Here is a 19,518-nt window from a genome sequence, read left to right as displayed (position 1 = left end):
ATTTTAAAAGCATAATGATGTCATTCAGTAAGATATTCTTTAAGGGTATTAGTTGAAAAGACAGCTTAAGTCACCTAAACGCTCAATTTCTGGACCATTTTAGAAAAAGTCATGGTTTAAACAATTTAAAGAGCCCATTATACTCAGCCACATTTTAAAAATTGCGTAATTTGATTAAATTGACATTTAAATGTCAAGTACTTTTCCAGCATTTCCTTTCTCATGATTGCTCATTGCTGAGACATTTGTGAGTAATTAGGTGGGTTTTCTCCCCCTCTTTCTTTTTTTAATCAGTCTATCCCTTCAACTTTATTCATTGACAGATTCTAGCGTCCAGTTGTCTTCTTCCTAGGATTGAATTGTGATCACTAAAACTGAGTTGTTGTATCTCTAAAAGTTTTAATATTTAATTAAACAAAAATCATTTAAAAGAAGAAATATTCATTTAAATAAGTTGATTTATAGAAGTGACAATTTCTGTGTGTATGGTTATAGTATTAGTTTGGCAGTAATATAATTTCATTTAAAAAATGTCTTGAGCATGTAAATTTGGTTGAAAGTTTAAACTTTTAAATATTTACCTAAATTTTATTTTTTATGTAATTCAATGGCTATGTAGTATAGTTATGATATTTTAATAAAATATATATACTATATAAAGCTATAGCTAAACTGAAATATAATTGAAAGGAAATACAAATTATACGAGACTATTTTAACCTTTGAAATTAGAGATTTTAAAGAAATAATAGTCAATATTGGTAAAAGAATTATGAGACGGGAACTTATGTTTATTGCTGATAGAAACATGACTTTGTATAACTATAAGGAACACAATATACGAATACATACGAAGAGTATGAAAAACTTTCATATCACGTAGCTTCTGGGAAGGGATCCTAAAAGACTAGGATACAAAGATATCTCATTTCAGTAACATACCAGTAGAGGGAAATTTGAAACTACTTAATTTCCCAATATTGAAAGATTTCACAGTTGGTATTAAATATGATTTTAAATTAGGAAAGAGAGTAGAAGACTATGTGCCAAAATATCAAGAAAAGTTGTCTTTGAGAGACAAGTATATGAAATTTTTATATATTCTTTTATAATTTCCACCTCATATCAAATTTACTACAATTGACATTCATTATCTTTATAATTAGGAAAAAATAAGCTTTATTTTGAACTCAAGAAGATAGTAACTTCTTCCACAAAGAGTAAACAATCTTTGAGCCCAAGATCAAAGCATCCCTGACATCTCTACTGCGGTGTGTCTTGGGCCGAATGAGCTCTCCATGTCCAATATTGGTGACCGGGAGGATGAGGTTTAGCCTGTTGTGGGAAAAGCTAAGGGCAGAATGTTCCAGGCAGAAGGGAGAAAAAATATAAAGGTCGGGTTTAAGTAATTTGTGCAATTACTTGTTTAATTAAGTTTTTCTTTTCTGTTTGGTTGTAAACCCCTCTAGGGCAGGACCTTCTGCAGGAATCTATCTGCAGCACTTTACATAGTGCTTTGCATCATTAATAAATATTTGTAGAATCAATGAAAGAAATCCAATTATAGAATATTCCTTAAGGTGCCTGTTTGAGTCCAAACTCATAGATTTTTTTTGTAGACAACAAGACACATGTTCCCGGATGTTATGCTGAGAATGTGCTTGAATCTGGTTATTTCCCCAGCCTGTTTGTAACAATAGAGGGAGGTGTAAGGGAAATGAAAATTCAGGCAGAATGGAACAGGAGGGGAAAACGGACATTCTTGGTTGTTAGGTGGGGCTCACAAACAAATCTAAACCACTAACAGAGAACTGGAATTTTTTCCCTCCTTAAAACCATTCTACCTTCCGTAGTGATCTGTTCCTAAAATGGTTACTTTTGCAATGAACCTCGAGGGGTCCTTTAACTAGGGGATTCACTAGATGTACAAAACAAAGGAGATTAACTAGATGTACAAAGCCCCTAAACATAGGGCTCAAATCACAGTGTAATCAGCTAGATGAAAAATAGGGAGCAGGCCCCAATTCTAGGAACAATCTCTAGAAGAAGGACCCAAACCACACAAATGTACATCTTCTTCAAGTTAGACTGCCTCATTCCCACCTAACTTTCAGAAAGCAGCATCTCTTTCTATTTAAAACTTCGGATAAAGCCTAGAGGCTTTGGATAAAGCCTATTTTATCGAGCACTGAATAGCTTTATCCAAGTAATCCCAAAATATACTTTATTCTTGCTCTCCCTAGAGGGATTGGGACAATATTGCAAAGGAGTAACCAATTGTTCTGCAGCCCAAATCTGTGATGTTGCACAGTCCTGCAGTGTCTCTGTGATATGACTGGTTGGAGATTTATCTACCCAACCTTTTTGCACAATTCTCAGAATGTGAATAGCTACTTGACAGTACACGGCATACATAAAACATAAATGACTAAGGGGTCGAGTCAGTAAAGTGAGTGAAGCAATTTGGGTGAAAGTCAGGAGTAGCCCACTTCTTATTCTGCTTGGTCCTTAATGACAGCATAAGTGTGCTTTTTAGACATGGACACATTTTGTTTACACATTCTTCATTTTCACCAAAATATATGCCTTTTTACATTTTTTAAACCTATAATTTCCTAGCTCTTATATTTTCTTTCTCATGTTGGATATAATCATGGATACAAGGAACATTTCACTTTTCTTTTATGTCTACCTTTTGAAAAAACACAGTTCAAGAATGATGAAGGGTGGCACCAGGCTCCTGGCAAACTGGAAAGTGCTTGGCTGTCTGAGAACATTCGCTGCTACTCTGCTCTACTCAATGATTGTCATGCAGACATGCAGGCCCGGCAATGCTGCATCTTAAAATGTTCTGGAAAAGGCCACAAACTTAGAATTTTATGAACAATTTCACAATTTAAAAATATTAGCCCATAATTAAAATTAAAAAATTACTGTTGGCTGAAGAAAACACTAGTCTGGAGGTCGAATTTGGCACATTGACACAATTTTGCACCTTTGGCGTAGAAAATCAGAAGAGGTTCTTTTCACAGATGGTAGGTGAATATATTTTGCAAGACATTGAAGAATAAAGTGCAATAGTTAGTACTGCTTATGAGGAATCTAAGGATGAAATAAACTGAATGGAAGACTAATTGGCAGATTTTTATAGTAATGTGAGCAAATGCAACTTAAAGGATGTTAAAGTTGCTGTGAAAAATACAGTATAGAACAGGAAATTCTCCATATTTGTAGTTTCAATAGTCATTGCTGGGAATATTATCCATGCCAAGTGAGGCTCTTTTTTTCCATCAGTGAGTTTATCCCTCCCACTTAGCCAAAGCCATCTGAGTTACTTGTAAAGAAAAAGTGAAACAACAACTTTATGGGATGTATTCATGTCCCTTTACTCAGGGACCTCAAGAAGAAAACCCCCATGACTGATGAGGGCTTCCTCATTAGTTTTCAAAATAAACTGATCATACATGTTTATTTTAAAAATAAACTCTGTCTTGAGTGCCTATTATGTGCCTGCTGCTGACTATATCATGTTCTGAGGATTACATAAACTTGGTTCCTGCTCTAAAGTGGTTCATAATTATACGTTCACTTCTGCTTGCTCAGAATACTCCAATGGCCTGTTTCTAATATTTACAAAACTTAAAAGCATACGTATGCACAAAAAAAGGATTGTTGGTTTGATAAGAGGTAGGTCCATCACAGATCCGAAATCCTAACCTTCCAAAACATACTGGCTCATGGGAAAACTCTATAGTCACCTAATCGTTCCCATAATCCCTAATGTCAATCACAACTCTCTCCAGCAAATATAATGAGTGATAGGGAAAATGGAGAATTCTATTTAGTCATTCCTACCCTTTGGGTAAAAACTACAGCTCTTTGGGGTATCTTCAAAACTTACTATTTAAAAATTGCGCAAAGTGAAATAAGTCAGAGGGAGAAGGTCAAATACCGTATGATTTCCTTCATTAAGTAGTAGATAATAACAACAATAAACAAACACACAGAGACAGAGATTGGATTGGTGGTTACCAGAGAGGAGGGCGAAAGGGATAATTCGGCACATGTGTGTGGTGATGGGTTGTAATTAGTTTTTGGGTGGTGAACATGATGTAATCTATGCAGAAATAGAAGTATAATGATGTACACCTGAAATTTATACAATGTTATAAACCAATGTTGCTGCAATAAACAAAATATTTTTTTAAAAAATTAAAAAAAAAAAATTGAGTACCAAGACCAGGTAACAATGCCTGAAGAGGTTCAGCTTGTTTGCTCTAGAAATAAATGCCATACAGTTAAACCGTCATCAGTCAACTTCCTTTTAAATTAAAAAATGATTTAAAAAGTCAATTCTTCATATCAAAAGACAGACAGAGAGGGAGAGAGAGAGAGACATCAACTTTTTAAGAATAAGGGCTGCAACACTGTTAATGACTCACATATGGAGTTCAATGACATACCTATGATGTAAGCTCATTCATGTGTAACTCCTCACTTTGTGTTCCCTTGCTGGTTCCAAACTCCTAAGTAGGCAGCTGATTGAAATTGACAAGAATTCTGCTCTAGGAACTTCAGCAAGCACAAATCTTTTCCATTTCAATACCCTGGTAGCTCAAAGGAATGAGCTGTCAACGGGGAGCAATGGAATGGAAAGGCATGTATGTGTTTCCTCGCCTTCCATCAGCACCCACGTTAACAGCAAACTCAGGCCTCCATGTTACTCCTTTTAAGAGGCGTTAGTTAACTAGGTCAAAAAATAACCACTACCACCAAAAACAAAAAAAGAGACCTCACTAGGACCTTGAATATGCATACAATTTGGTAAGAAAATAATCAATTTTATTTTAGGTGGCTGGTTTTTTTAACTCTCTGCTATCAAGTTTCTTTTCATCAATTGCTCTCTCATTGCAGTAAAGACTATGCAAAATGTTACCTACACATTTTTAAATTGATAATCCCTCAAAGAAACAAATATGTTATCTCTGAAGATTCTATCTATGAATCTTTATGAATAATGGCATTCTGCTGTATCAGAACCTGTGACATCTTCCACACTTTCTTTAAAGGATAATGATACTGCTAGTTAATATTTGCATCACATCTTGTGTCTTAAAAAGCATGTTTGCATGTGTTAGGTAATTGTTCCGTTTGCAGTGGACTGAACACAGTTTCCTCATTCTTTTCTACGTGGGTTACCGTGGTTCAGCAATAGTTTCCTATTGTTGTTTATATTGGCTTCAAAATCATTGAAATCTTCTTTACCAGCCTCAAACATCCATCTGCCCATCCATCCATTCATCCATCCAACCAATCAAATTTGTTGACATTTGCTTTATGCAAAGCATCACAACAACTGAGGTGAGAGAGAGACTGTGCTTATGGTAATACATGGTTGACTGCTGCCTGGAGTCTCATACAGGTATCAGTCATCTGTGAATTATACCATGGAGCCAATCACACCTCTTTAAATAATTACACTAGTGAAATCTTGGCAAAGCTTAATTGATTTGTCCCTTAGTGCGGGCACATGTATTCCACATACTTGTGTGATGACACTGAATTTTATACACTGGTTTCACAGGTACTACTGCCCTTAAATATTTTAAGATTACATTAATTTTGTTCAAACATGGGGTATATATTTGGGATGAACCATAGTTCATGACTTCGGTTTTGATTTTAGTACACAGTTAACCAATGATCTATTTCTTTTTTCAGGAGAACATTGCCCGCGCTTGAATATCTTAGTCAGTTTGACTCCATTTTCTATCTCCTCTTTGTTGTCCATCTTAGCGAGATGGCTGGCGAGTAGGGAAAATATATTATCATTGGCATTTGTATTTCTGTCCCCCAGGATGACTATTCCTCCTTTCCAAGAAAAGAAACTAATTCGTAATGATGTCTTTTTAGGAACTCAGAAGCATATGTCATTGGATTAATTAAAGAGAGTCTCTCTTAGGCAGAATCTTGCTTTAGAAGACAGTGAAGTTTAGTTTTAGCTCACCTTCTCTAGAGATTTATAATTAAGAGTCTTTAAGAAAGTAACTCCTAGAGTAGCTCAGGTAAGAGCAGAATTCCCGCTTATATTTTTTTCTTTTTACCTTTTGTTAGGTAAATGTGCTCTATTTATAGTCAAATAGAAAATTTACCTGTCATGGAGCTTGCCATGATATGGCATGAAAGAATGAATTTAAAAAAGGTGGCTTAGGGGACTGGACACAAGTGGACTGGTATTTCAGGAATTCTGAGCTCCAATCTTCCAGTACAAAAGTACTGGCTTATTCTGTGGTGTTAAAGATAATGTCAACCTCATTTTAAAAAAAAGGGGAAAAGTATTTGCTTGCCTTGGATATTCCACAGATTAATTAATAAATTATCATGGAGGATTTTGCTAAAATAAACATCTATATAAAACTGAATAATAAGGATTACAGAGAGTAGGGAAAGGCAAAGATTCAGAGTTTCTTATTTTATGGATTAGAGCAACTGCCTATCAAGTGGTAAAAAGTGAGAACAATTCGCTCTTCTGAAAGTAAAGCATCAAGGTAATTTACATTATAATGTGGTATATTCTCTAGTTCAGCACTGAATTACAGTCCATTTGAGTGTGAATTTCTTAATCATTCCCTATTGTTACCTAATTTTTGTGCTCTGCTACATACAGATATTTCCTCTTAGTTATGCAACCTCATAATACAACATGTCTGAAGAAAGTGGTATTGATGTTAAATATAAGTATTCTTCTCTCAGGAGATTGTAGTGGGTATATTGATATGCTGGTAATAATATAGAGCCAGAATACATACATATGTGCAGTGAAAAGGTACAGTGCAGAGGTCTCTGGGAAACTGTCGACCAATCCCTTTCTGACCAGAGTCACTGTACATCACATTATGTTACAGGAAATATTTTAGGTTTTCAGTGATTGCAATAAATTTCAATTTAGGAAGCCAAATTTCTCATTCTGTTTTAACAACTGTATGATCATTTAAAATTATTAAAATTAAGGAAGTTCAGAATCCAGTTATAAATAAAACCACTGAAAGTCATTTGAAATGTATACATTACCAAATGAACTGTAGAAATAAATAAATTATTTTACTTATGTAAATAGGAGTTTTTTCATTGTCTTTCTTCTATGCTTTCACTGAATATTCATTTAATCATAGCTAAAATTTGTTCCACAGTATAGGATGGTGTCTGTCAATCTAGAATCTTTCAATAGATTCTGAAGCCTTTGAGCATAAAGCTAAAGTTCTTGCATATAAGGAAAAAGACAGTTATAATGCAAAAAAAATTTACAGAGAAATTATAGTCATCGTCTAATGGAAAAATTACGCTTTTTACTATGCCCAAGACTAGTTGTATTTTCAATTTAATTTATTATTTTTAATATTTGTGGCAGAGTCCACTAACATCTATTCTTCTCCTCTTCTTAGCACTCAGTTTCACTACATTTCTGGGCCTCACTTGCATTTACTGGTGGCTGAGTGAATAAGTCCTTCCCAATGGAAATTGAGTAGAAATGATATGAGCCACTTTCAGGCTTGATCCATTTCACCTCTCATGTGTACGTTGTACTTTTTTCCTGCCAGCTGAAGGCAGATAACAGGGATGCTTTATAGGATGCTAGCACCACAAGCTGAAAGGATCCTGGGTCCCCAGTGACCAAGTGGAGGAAAGCCCCTCTCCCATTGACTTGAAAACCTATAGTATAGCTATGACTTTTTTACTGATCCTTAGATGTTTGTGTCTTTTTGTTACTGCAGCTTTGCCTACTCTAACTAGAACAGCATTATATTGAATCCTCTATAAGCATAGAGGATAATATCCTCTAATATTCATATATATTCCATACTCTAAGATCTGGCTCAAATCCTATATCCTCTGTGTAACCTTCCTTGATTCTTTATCTTGATGTGGATGATCTCTTCCTGATTGGATTTCTTGTACTAATCAATTGACTACTAATGATAATGAAAGGTCTGTCTGTAGGCTTCTTGGTCATCAAATACAAATAGAAACGTGGACCTTACTTACCCTTACTTCCAGTGGGGACAAAACATACCAGTTCATGGGTGGAGGGAAAGCTTTCTCTAGTGTTAAATTCTAAAAGATGTTTCAAACATGGAACTTCATATAGTGAAGGCAGTGATATAATAGAAAATGTCCTCAACAACATACCTAGAGCAAATGTAGTAAACAGAAGTAATAGTGTGGTGAGTTATAGCATCTTTTGATTATAACCATTGTCATGGTTGGCAGCTCTGCAGGGTGCCAAGGTAATATGTAGTAAATACGTAATTGCTGTTTTCCAGCCCATATCTAAAGATCAGATTTATACTTATTTGATGGCACACTCTTTAGAAATTCTCCATAAAATATAATATCCATGTATCAGATTTTTAGAAAACAAGAATTGTACAACAATCAGTTGTGATTGTGATTGTCACCAAGTCTGACCTTGATGACAGCAAATTCTGAGTTGTTGGTTGTTGATGAATCCATTACATTGGAGACCAGGAAAGCAGATGGTTTGACTGTCATCCTTTTGTGGACATTAGGGTACCTAATCTAGACTCTTTACTAATAGAGGACTCTCAAAGACATTTGTTGAAACAGCCAGAATACACACATACACACACACACACACACACACACAGACTTCTGGGTCTGTTCCAACTTAAAGCCTAAAACTTGCTTAAGACAGAGTTATTCTGTATAGTATAATTGTATTACGTTTCTAAAGCAGGGGTTATCATTGAAGTTCAATAAATATCCTCACTGACATTGTCTAGTTTGAGCTATATAGGTTCCTAGTGAATCTGAATAAAATAATTATTTGGAAATACATCCATTAAGATAAGTTTACTAGATATGAACCAATTACATTTTGTAAGATAATTGATGTTATTTTGTAACAGATTATGCTAGCCTTATGTCTGATATTTAGGTACCAGGATCAACTGTTGACAGAGGTCACTGCTAATTTGTGGGAGGAAGACCATATTATTATTTTACCACGGGGACTTGTCCATCTATTTATTGTAAGGGAAGCAATCAACCAGGTTATGTAAAAAAAGTGGTATCATCATTAAAATGTTAATCAATTGAATGCAGTCTAATTTTAGAACACGTATTCTTCAGCACAATTTCTTTTATATAAAAATTGCACCAATAACTTTGAGTCTCAATTATATGTTAATTTGGTTTCTATTTGTTTTTCAGAATTTAAAAGATTTCCCAATTAATTTTTGTAATACTTAGTTTAAAAATTACTAAAATAAGCCTGAGATCATCAATTCCTAAAAAAGCAAAAAGTAATTAACTGTAGTTTATATATCAAATGTAGCCTCTAAATGATAATGTTTCTGTAAATTTAAGTTTGGAAGTTAAGACATAATTTCTACAGTTCTCACATCCAAGAAGATCAAAAAATATTTCATAAAACCTAAATCTTGTTGACTTTGTCTCGAGGCTTTTCTAAATTTAGTGGTTTGGATATTATCCTGGTAACAAACAAAATCATCTTAGCACAGCTGTGCTCACTGAAGTACCACACAAAGTCCAAAGCCTGCCAGCACACATGTAATTCTTTCCCCGAAGCTGCATCCACTACCATCCACTGGGTCAGTTGCTAATAATTTTTAAATTGTCCTTTTGTTACTTCAATGGCCTCAAGCTACTCTTAATTTCCATTCTGCTTCTATTTGTGCATCTTTAAACTATTTTATACTCTGAATTAGCATGTACTAATTAATAATTCCTGAACTGTTTTCCCTGAGTAATTTAACAACAACCCCAAATTAAAAAGCTTCTTGTACAAGGTAGAGAAGTAGGGAGTTGAAAATTTATTGAAAGCTTCTATCCTCCACAGATCATGCAGGAAAGAACAAACACTTGCAGGTAAAATTGGAATACATAATGTGTGGTGGTGTTTTTGCAAATTAAGAGTGGCTTTTATTTACAAAAGCATTAGAGAAAAATTTGAAAAAGATCCCATAATCCCATTATTTTAAGAAATGATTTCATTTTGTAAATTTCCTTTAATTGTGTGTCCATATGTACACAGTTAAATATATTCAGAATGTTTTTTCTATATTATATTGCAATAGCAACTTTTTACTTAGTAGAAGAGTTTTGCTCAGATTTCTAAAGATAAATATTTATTTTTATATCTCCATCATGAAATTCAACATCTTATCATATATTTAAAAAAATGGAGTAATATTTATCATTCTAAAATATATTTAAACTTAATATATGGTTTCCCTTTATGAAATCATTTTTCCAGTGCTGTTTTTTTCAAGACAAAAATTTCTTTTTTTTTACACTGTGTTCACACTTTTTGAGCATTCACTAGTTATAAGGCATGCCTGAGGCCAAATGTACTTTCAAATCTGGACTGCAATGATTTATTCATAGATAACTCACTCTAAGCTTTTTCAATGTTAAAAAAAAACTGCATGAAAAGGATTCACTAAGTGTGGTAAAGGGAACAAGTAATGGGATTTTCTAAATTATGCACAAAAAACAGGATTGGCTAAAATGTTGGGATAATCTTTTTATTGAGAAGTAAATATGAATTGACTTTGTAATTTTCATGTATGTCGTGGGAACTATGGCATTATTTATACCTTTTCATTTCTTTGGTATTTTCTCATTCTAAACAAGATTAAAAAATTAGTAAATTAAAAGGCTGCCAAAGCATGAGTAAGAATGTAGCTACAAATCTTTTCATTTCCTTTTAGGTTATCTTCTCTACCTGATGACTTTTCTTTTTATATCTAGAGATTCTACTTTGGATGGTTTAACGTGAATTAGATACACAAGTTCTTCATCATAGGGGAAAAATATCCTCTTTTCCGACTATCCAACATCTTATTATGAGATGTTGGCCAGGGAGGTACATAGACCAAAATATTTATTCATTTGGTGAGACTGGCTTTCTCGATAAATAAGAGTAAATTGAACGCATTTTTCTAATTATTCATAATAACAATTCTTTACATTATGACTTAAAACTTCTAAATTAAAACTGAATCTTCTCAAAAAATGCTCTGATAAAGAGAAAGGGAAGGAAACACTGACATTTATTTCCTGCCAGTTGTTTTCACAATATTTTACATTTAATTCTCACAACTTTGCAAAGTAAGTGTTTCGGTATCCCCATTTTCAGATGGTGAAACAGCAATTTAGAGAGGTTTTAATAACTTGACCAATATGACAGCTTTGGTAAATCATCGAGCCATAATGGAATTGAGTCTCAAGGCCTACCTGGTTCCAAAGCCTTAAAGACAGATGCCACATCTTAAAAATGTTGTAGTGACAAAATTGCCTATAATATCTGGAAAGTGGAATGTGCTTAATCAATGTTTATTTAACTGAAATAATCTCTCTTCACGTTCCTATATCACTATCTATGTAATTTCTTCTTAAAGTCATTCTCATAGAGACAGTATTCTGAGTTAAAGAAGAGTATTTTATTTTCAAAGAGTGGCTGCTATTTTGTTCACTTTCAGGTATTTTCCCATTGGAAGTGTATAGATGGAATCCATATAAATCAGGTTCTGTAACATGAGCAAAAGTTTAGACAAACTAACACACAAGTATGCTGTATCACATGAAGAAATAATTTTTTCTTGTCTTCATAATTTTATCTTTGAAATATAGCTTTGAACAAAATCAGGTGAATAAATTTGAGTTACACAAGTGAGAGATATATTGTGTATACTTTTACAGTAATTCTGTCTGCTTTAGCAATGATTCACTATATTGGGATTCATAATATTTATAAATAATATTTATAATTTATAATTTATAATAATATTTATAATATTTATAAATAGATTAGTTGATGCTCGCTTAATAACACAGTCAAGAAATAAATCTTTTTTTAAAAATAATTCTGAGACCACAGTGTTGATTACTTAGTCACTGCTTCCTTAAAGACAACGGTAAGGAAAAATAAAGATATAACCAATTAATGTGTTCACTATCACCTAAATTTAATCCGTTCATTCGCTTTTTATGAAAATCCACATATACGGGGAAGAATACACAGTATTGGAACTGTATGAATTAATTCTCCATGAAGCTTATGAGGTGAGTCCTTTACTCCATTTTATACAGGAAAATAAGGCTTACATTTGTGCCCATAGTCAAGGCTCACAGACCTGTTATTGGCTGATTGGCATCCCTGGAATTTGAAGCCAGGTCTACGTGGTCCAAGTCCTGTTCTTTCTCTCCCGACACGTTAGTGTAGTATAGGAGGAGAGGTACTCATGAATATATCAAATGTGCATAAAATAAAAAGTAACCTAACTAAAGTTGACGTCATGAGTTTAGTTTTAATTATCCTGAACAATGACATTATAATTAAATGTAAATATTGCTAAATAAAATGCAGATGGACGTATTCATAATTTAGCTCACTGTTTCATGGACCCAAGTATTAAAGAAGCAGACTTAGCGAAAGCATTTTAACTGGAATAAAACTAGATTTCTGTTTTATCATCAGCAACAGTGTATCTTTCCCATGACACTGCCTTTTTTATTATAAAAAATAAAAGCAATAAAAATTGTGATTAGGAAAGATTTCTTGTAAACCCATGAAACATTTTCTGATTTAAACAGTTTAATCATTCATGATTTTTTTCAAAATTTCAAAATATTTCTGTTGGAGGATTTTTATTTTGCACTAGATTCCTTTTACATGTTTCAAGCAGAAAACGTTCAGAGGTGGTGGGCTCAGGGGTCAGGGATTTTTCTGATATTATGCTGTGAGACCACAACTCATTTTAGAGGTCTCTTCCATGATATAACCGAGGCCATTACTGCTTGTTACAGATCACTAAAGCTACAAAGAACAAATCAACAAAGCATAAAAACTGCTCTTTTTACTACAAAGAATAAACCAGAGTAAACAGGACTGCTTACACATTGGCCCCAGTTTCACAAAGGTGAGTGATCCAAGGTGAGCTGGCCTGCCAGCATGAAATTTGTCAGTCAAAAACTAGCTTCCCCGTGGACGAAATTTGATAAATAATAATAAAAGACATCATCAGTAAGAATGTGCTACATGTTTAGGATGGCAGTATTAATGAATTGACAGTCTTTCCGAGTTAGTGAATAACTCCCACTAAAACCTGGTCTCCTCAATGTACCCTAGTTAATACATGGAAAGATCATCCATGTTGTACATCCCACAAATCTGTGTCTTCCTTTAAACTTCCTTCTACTGTCTCTCTAGAACTCACCACTTCACATCCTATATTGATTATCGAGTTCTGCTGATTTACTATTTTTCTTACAATTCACCCCCTCCACTTCTCTCTGTCTCCACTGTGGACATCGTAATCCAAACCGCCATCAATAGTTACCCTTTTTCCTTCCCTCCCTCCGTCCTTCCCTCCCTCTCTCCTTCCCTCTCCTTTTTTCTCCTTCTCCCTCTTTCTCTTTTAGAAAGTTTCCTAATTTGGGTGTCTGATATTGTCAGATGAGGCAGAAATTCCACAGTAGTGATGCTGTGCCCTTCTCAGTGTGGAGGCACATGATGGTGATATGTCTTATTACTGGCAATGTTAACTTCAGTCATTCTGTTCAAGATGCTGTCCGCCAGCTTTCTCCACTGTAAAGTTACAATTTTCCACTTAATAATTAAGAAGTATTTTGTGGAGAATACTCTGAGACTATTCAAATATCCTTTCTCATCATAATTTCACCTGTTAATTTTAGCACCCATCGATAATTCTTTCCTGCGACAATTATTACTGGTTGTTTGTCAAAGGATGATTTTCTGTTTCCATCCTTCCTTCTACGTTATTCAGGAATTGTACTGAACGGAAAGCTCTCGCTTCTCTTCCATTTATTTATTTATTTAATTGTTTACTTATATAAATTGGGACTCATGGGTACTTATTTTATTCTATGGTTGTCATATATTACGACCATTATTTATTTTTTTGCTCACGTTGTCTCGGATTTGGCCATTGGTAGCTTCTTCAAGTTGGCTCCTGAATCCTTTCCACATGCCTTTCCCAGTCATCTTATAAGCAATTCCTCACTTTCTGACACCATGAGATGATCCTATCTCATCTTATATTCTCCCTGTCTTAGTCCTGGAATCAGTCATTTTTCTAAAGAGCATTGTCTCATTTAGTCAAAGAATGGGATTCGTAAATTAAGATCTGTATGCCAGGTGTGTTCATTGCTACTGGGATGTTCTTACTTCTAGGTCCTCTCAGTGAACAGAGGTAGGAAATGTATCTATGGACACACACACATATACACAATTATACTTATTTCTATATCTCGAACTCTGTGTATACAGTAAAATTCATGAGTTCGTACTTCTACTTATGATTTCAGTCCAAGACTAGAGGGCTCATTCTAGCCTTTCCCCTTTTCTTATTTGTAACCTGGCTCTTATTATGCACAAAATATTTACTTATTTGCTCAATCCTAATATACGCATTAAGTATTTCAAAATTTCTAGTCAATACCTTCGTAGAAACAAATTTACAAACTACAGTACAATATTTATGTGTAGTATATGTTTGTGTATGGTACACAAGCAAAATATTATTTCCTCAAATTACTTAATTCTTTTCTTCTCTACCCCCTTCAGTATGGTTATGTCATTCATTTGTAACATACTTAGGTAAATTTGTTGTTTTTTGTATTCCATTTTGGGTTCACCCTCCATCCTCGTTGGTTTTATTTGTTTATATTTGGGGGTGTATTCTAAAAGGCAGTGCTATACAGAAAAGTATACTTAGAGGAGTATCATTCCTTTCACATTCTTTTATTTCCATTCCTAGCAACCCTATGTTCGTAACCAATCTCATTAGTTTCTGGTTTATCCTTCTGATATTTCTTTTGTAGAGATTAATGTATAAATGTGTATTTTCTCATTCCTCTTTTTCCCTTACATAAAGGATAGCATACCATAGATACTCTTTCACACTGTGCTTTTCTTTCATGAATGCACAAGCAGCATTTTATCAAAAAATACAAAATGAATTATCTGTAGGCAGGGACAATGATAGCAGTAAATCATTATATACTGTCAACTGAAACCAGTAACTGATGGTTATAGTGAATTTCTTAAACATCAGTCAGCCTTTTCTTCAGTCATTTTCTTCAACTGACTTGTCTGAAATTATGGGTGAGAAACATTGCCTCAAGCATCTTGTCATAGTTCATTAGAAATGATGAAGCACAATTCTAAGAATTAGCACATGTCACCCCCTATTCCCCTTATTCCACTCATTTCAGGGTCCTTCTGTTCCAATAAAGCACTTCTTACAACCTTAGTTGGATCAGTGATTCCTTTCTCTACCATATTCACAAAATCTCCAAGCTTAACATCATAACCAACTTCTGAGGAACTTAGCATAATTTTCTTAACTATCAATGATCCTTCAGCATCTACATTCTTAGTAATGATTATTGCAAGAATTTTGAGTGTTCTTTTAATAATTTCTATATCAACTTTTTAAAAATTATTAGCTGGAATTAGTGAGTCTAAGGCTGGAATGCACTGAAGCATAACACAACCCCCTCCCAGAACAATGCCTTCTTCAACAGCAGTTCAGGCAGCATTGAGGGCATCTGGTACTCTTTTCATTCACTTCAACATCACTTGTCCCACCAGCACAGCCACTCCCTCTGAAAGTTTCGCCAGATGTCCACTCACTTTTTGCTTTTCATATGTGTTAGTTATGATATCTAACTGCTCAATGATTTCTTGAATACATTTTTCAATTTGACCCTGTTACCTTTTCCTTTTAAGATCATGGCTTCATCTTTGGTCACAATGACCTCTCTAACTTTTTCTAAGCCAGGAAGCTGAGTATCATTAAGATTTAGGGTCAAGCCCTCTTCTCTGAACATTGAACCAATAGTAGCAATAGCCAAGTCTTTAAGTAGGTTTTTCTATTGTCACCAAAACCTAGAGCTTTGACTGCTACAATCTGAAGACCAACTTTCAGCCTATTCAAAAGGAATGTTTTTAGAGCTTCTCCATTAACTTCTTCAGCAATTATTATCAAGGGCTTACAATAAGCACTGACAATTTCAAGGGCAAGTGTAATGGACTAGACACTAGACATTTTCTTTTCACTCAATAGAACATAAGCATCCCGAAATTTGCATTTCTGACCTTTTGGCGCATACAAAGTATGGAGACATATAACCTTAATCAAACTTCAACTTAATAATTTCTAATTCATCATTCAGTGTTTTTCCTTCCTTTAATGTGATTACATCCTTTAGTCCAATCTTTTTCACTGCATCAGAAATGATATTGCCAACTTCTTTGTCTGTTTGCAGAAATCATAGCAACCTGAGCCATTTCTTTGGAGGTTGGCACAGGTTTAGACTGCTTCTTAAGTTCAGCAATTACAGCCTCTACAGCTAACATCACACCTCTCCCAATTTCCACTAGATCAGCACCTTTGCTGATCTTCTGCAAGCCTTCCTTGGCAATTAGAGTGTACCAGAACAGTAGCAGTGTTAGTGGATCTGCAGCCTTTTCATTTGTCTTATTGGCAACATCTTGAATAAGTAGAGCCTCAATATTTTTATATTTATCCTTTAGGTCAATGACTTTGCAATAGTCACATCATCTTTTGTTATGTTGGGACTTCTCAATCACTGTTCTTCCCTTCAGCCCCCTAGTAATGACTCTACCATCAGCTAAAAGGTCTGTTACACCTTGAAGCATTAAGATTAGGTCATCTGCACCAAATTTGACATCTTTGCCATAAGCCTGAGTCACATGAGAAACCAGTGACTGGGATACTGGCCTCATCTGGTGAAAGATTACAGGTCATTGAAGCATTTTTGCAAGGGGGCAGCAGGGCATGCACCTGGTGATGTGAAGGAGGGACAAAGTGTATGGACAGAGAGCAATGGACTCATGTCCCCTCTCTCCGCTGCTCTCTCTACACCTTGACACTGTCTGTGCAGCAGCTTCCATTCCCTTTCCGTTGGTCCAGGCCCGGCAATCTGTATGCACCATGGTTTTTTTTTTTTAACTTAACAATATATATCGGAAATTACTCCATATTAGTTCACATAGGTCTTCCTCAGTCTTTTTCACAGTGTCTTAATACTTTACTGTGTGGATGTACCATACTTTATTCAACCACTCTCCTATGTGTGGGAATTTAGGTTATTTCCAATATTTTTCATTTCAAACAATGTTGCAGTGAAGGACCTTGAGCATACGTATTGTTGGAAATGTATCATTAGGGTAGATTCCTAGAAGTGAGATGGCCAGATCAAAAGATAAGCACACATACACTTTTGTTATGTGTTGTTAAATGCCCCACCAGAAGGGTTGTGCCAGTCTGCATTCTTACTAACAATATGTGAGAGTCTCTGTTTCCCCACTGCTTTACTAAAAGGATGCGCTGTCATACTTTTTAATTTTTACACATCAGATAGGTGAGAAATTATGTTTTAATTTGTATTTCTCTATTTGTGTTTGAACTTTTTTAAAAAAATGTATTTAAGGGCCTTTTGTGTGTGTGTGAATGTCTGTTCAGGTCTTTTTCTTATTTTGCCATTGGATTTTCAATCCTTTTTCTTCAGTTTTATGAGTTCTTTACATATTAGTGGTATCAGTCCTTTGTGTTACACATTACAAATATTTTCTCCCAGTTTATCAATTGTGTGATATTGTTTACATTATTTTTTTTTTACTTTAATGTAGTCAAATTTATCAATGTTTTCTTTTATTTCCTTTGCAGTTTGAGAAATAGAAAGTATTTTCTTAAACTGAAGAAGAAGAAAAATTCATCCCTGTGTTCTTCAAGTTTTTGTATGTTTTCATTTTTCTATGTTTAAATTCCTGATCCATTTGGAGTTTATTCTGTTATATGGTGGGATACATGAATCCAATTTTTTTTTCCAAATGGCTACCCAGTTGTTCTACAAGTATTAATTAATAAGTCCATCTTTGCCCCAGTGATGCCCCAAAGATATTACCTTTATTTTATAATAAATTTCCTTATATACTTGGATCTATTTTTAGGTTTTCCATTATGTTCCCCTGGTCTCATTGTCTAGTCATGTGCCATACTACACTATTTCAATTATAGATACTTTGAAGTATACCTTTATACCTTTATATCTGGTAGGGCTAATATCCTTTCACAGATTTTCTTTTTCAGTGTTTTCCTGCTTCTTCTTGAATGTTTGTTTTTCCATATGAACTTTATTATCAACTTGTCTTACACCATAAAAAAGCCTGCTGGTGTTTTGATTAGCATCGAGTTAAGTTTATAAATTAATTTAGGGAGAATCAACATTTTTATGATGTTGAGTAGTTTAATACAAGAAGAAGAATGTCTTTCCACTTATTCAAGTCTACTTTTGTGTCTTTCAGGTATGCTTTAAAGTTTTCCTTATAGAGGTTTCACACATTTCTTTTTAAGTTTATTCCAAAATATTTAATTGTTTTTGTTGTGGTTGTTAAGTGAGTTTTCTCTACCTATCCACATCTTTCTTAGGCTACTTAAGAAACTCCCAGCAATCATCCATGTCCTCCTTCAATCCTTTCTCTACATTGGATCCAGAGTGATCTTTTAAAATGTAAATTTGTTCATTTTCTTTCTTTTTTTTTTTTTTAAGGATTTTATTTATTTATTTTTCCCCCAAAGCCCCAGTAGATAGTTGTATGTCGTAGTTGCACATCCTTCTAGTTGCTGTATGTGGGACGCGGCCTCAGCATGGCCGGAGAAGCGGTGCATCGGTGCGCACCCAGGATCCGAACCCGGGCCGCCAGCAGCGGAGTGCGTGCACTTAACCGCTAAGCCATGGGGCCGGCCCTGTTCATTTTCTTTCAGAGTCCTTCAAAAGCTTCCACATTTATTAAGATGAAAACCAAGTTCCTAATTAGGCCTACCAAGTCCTCCATCTTCTGGCCATGCAGTCACTTCTCCATGGACTTTAACCACATTGGCCATCTTTCTTTCTGTGGGGCCTTTGGCCCCTACTCCCTCAGCCTAGAATGCTCCTGTGATCTTAACCACTAGCCCCGCACCTAGCGAACTCTTAGTTACATTTCAGGACTCAGATCAAAGTGACTATCTCGAGGACGTCTTTCTTAATTCCTAAATTGGACAGCCCTTTTACAAGCTCTCACAGAGCCTATACTTCTTAGCACTTCCTGCAATTGGAATTTCATAATTAATTATGTAGTAAATTGATTAATAAAAACTTATGGGGAAAGAATCATTTCTTTGGTGGCTGTCACAGAGGATTGTACATTGTAGACCTCCATTGAATGAAAAGAGTAACCCATCCTTTTAAACAAGTACGTGTTAAGTTGTACTGAATAAGCGTTTATTATATTTACAGAACTAGAGGAGTAATATACTCAGAAAACTGTACGCTTTTGAAATAAGTTAAATAACAAAGATATATGTATAATTCTAAAATATCAATAGATTTTCAAATCCTCCTTTTTACTTTTATGTGTATTTTTGCAAAGTCAATTAAAAT

General features: G+C 34.6%; 1 protein-coding gene and 1 pseudogene across 9 annotated transcripts in view; both read right to left on the bottom strand.

The window, feature by feature from the left end:
- GRIA4 (glutamate ionotropic receptor AMPA type subunit 4) overlaps positions 1-19,518 on the bottom strand; it is a 359,336-nt gene that overhangs the window by 256,097 nt on the left and 83,721 nt on the right. The gene's annotated exons all lie outside the window — the stretch shown is intronic.
- On the bottom strand, positions 15,239-16,849 carry LOC106801375 (60 kDa heat shock protein, mitochondrial pseudogene; annotated as a pseudogene).

The sequence above is a fragment of the Ceratotherium simum genome, chromosome 7, assembly GCF_057802395.1.
Source record: "Ceratotherium simum simum isolate JZ-2026a chromosome 7, ASM5780239v1, whole genome shotgun sequence".
NCBI classification, from domain to species: Eukaryota; Metazoa; Chordata; class Mammalia; order Perissodactyla; family Rhinocerotidae; genus Ceratotherium; species Ceratotherium simum.
The sequence above is the reverse complement of the archived record's forward strand: the minus strand, read 5'-3'. Positions and strand labels throughout refer to the sequence as shown.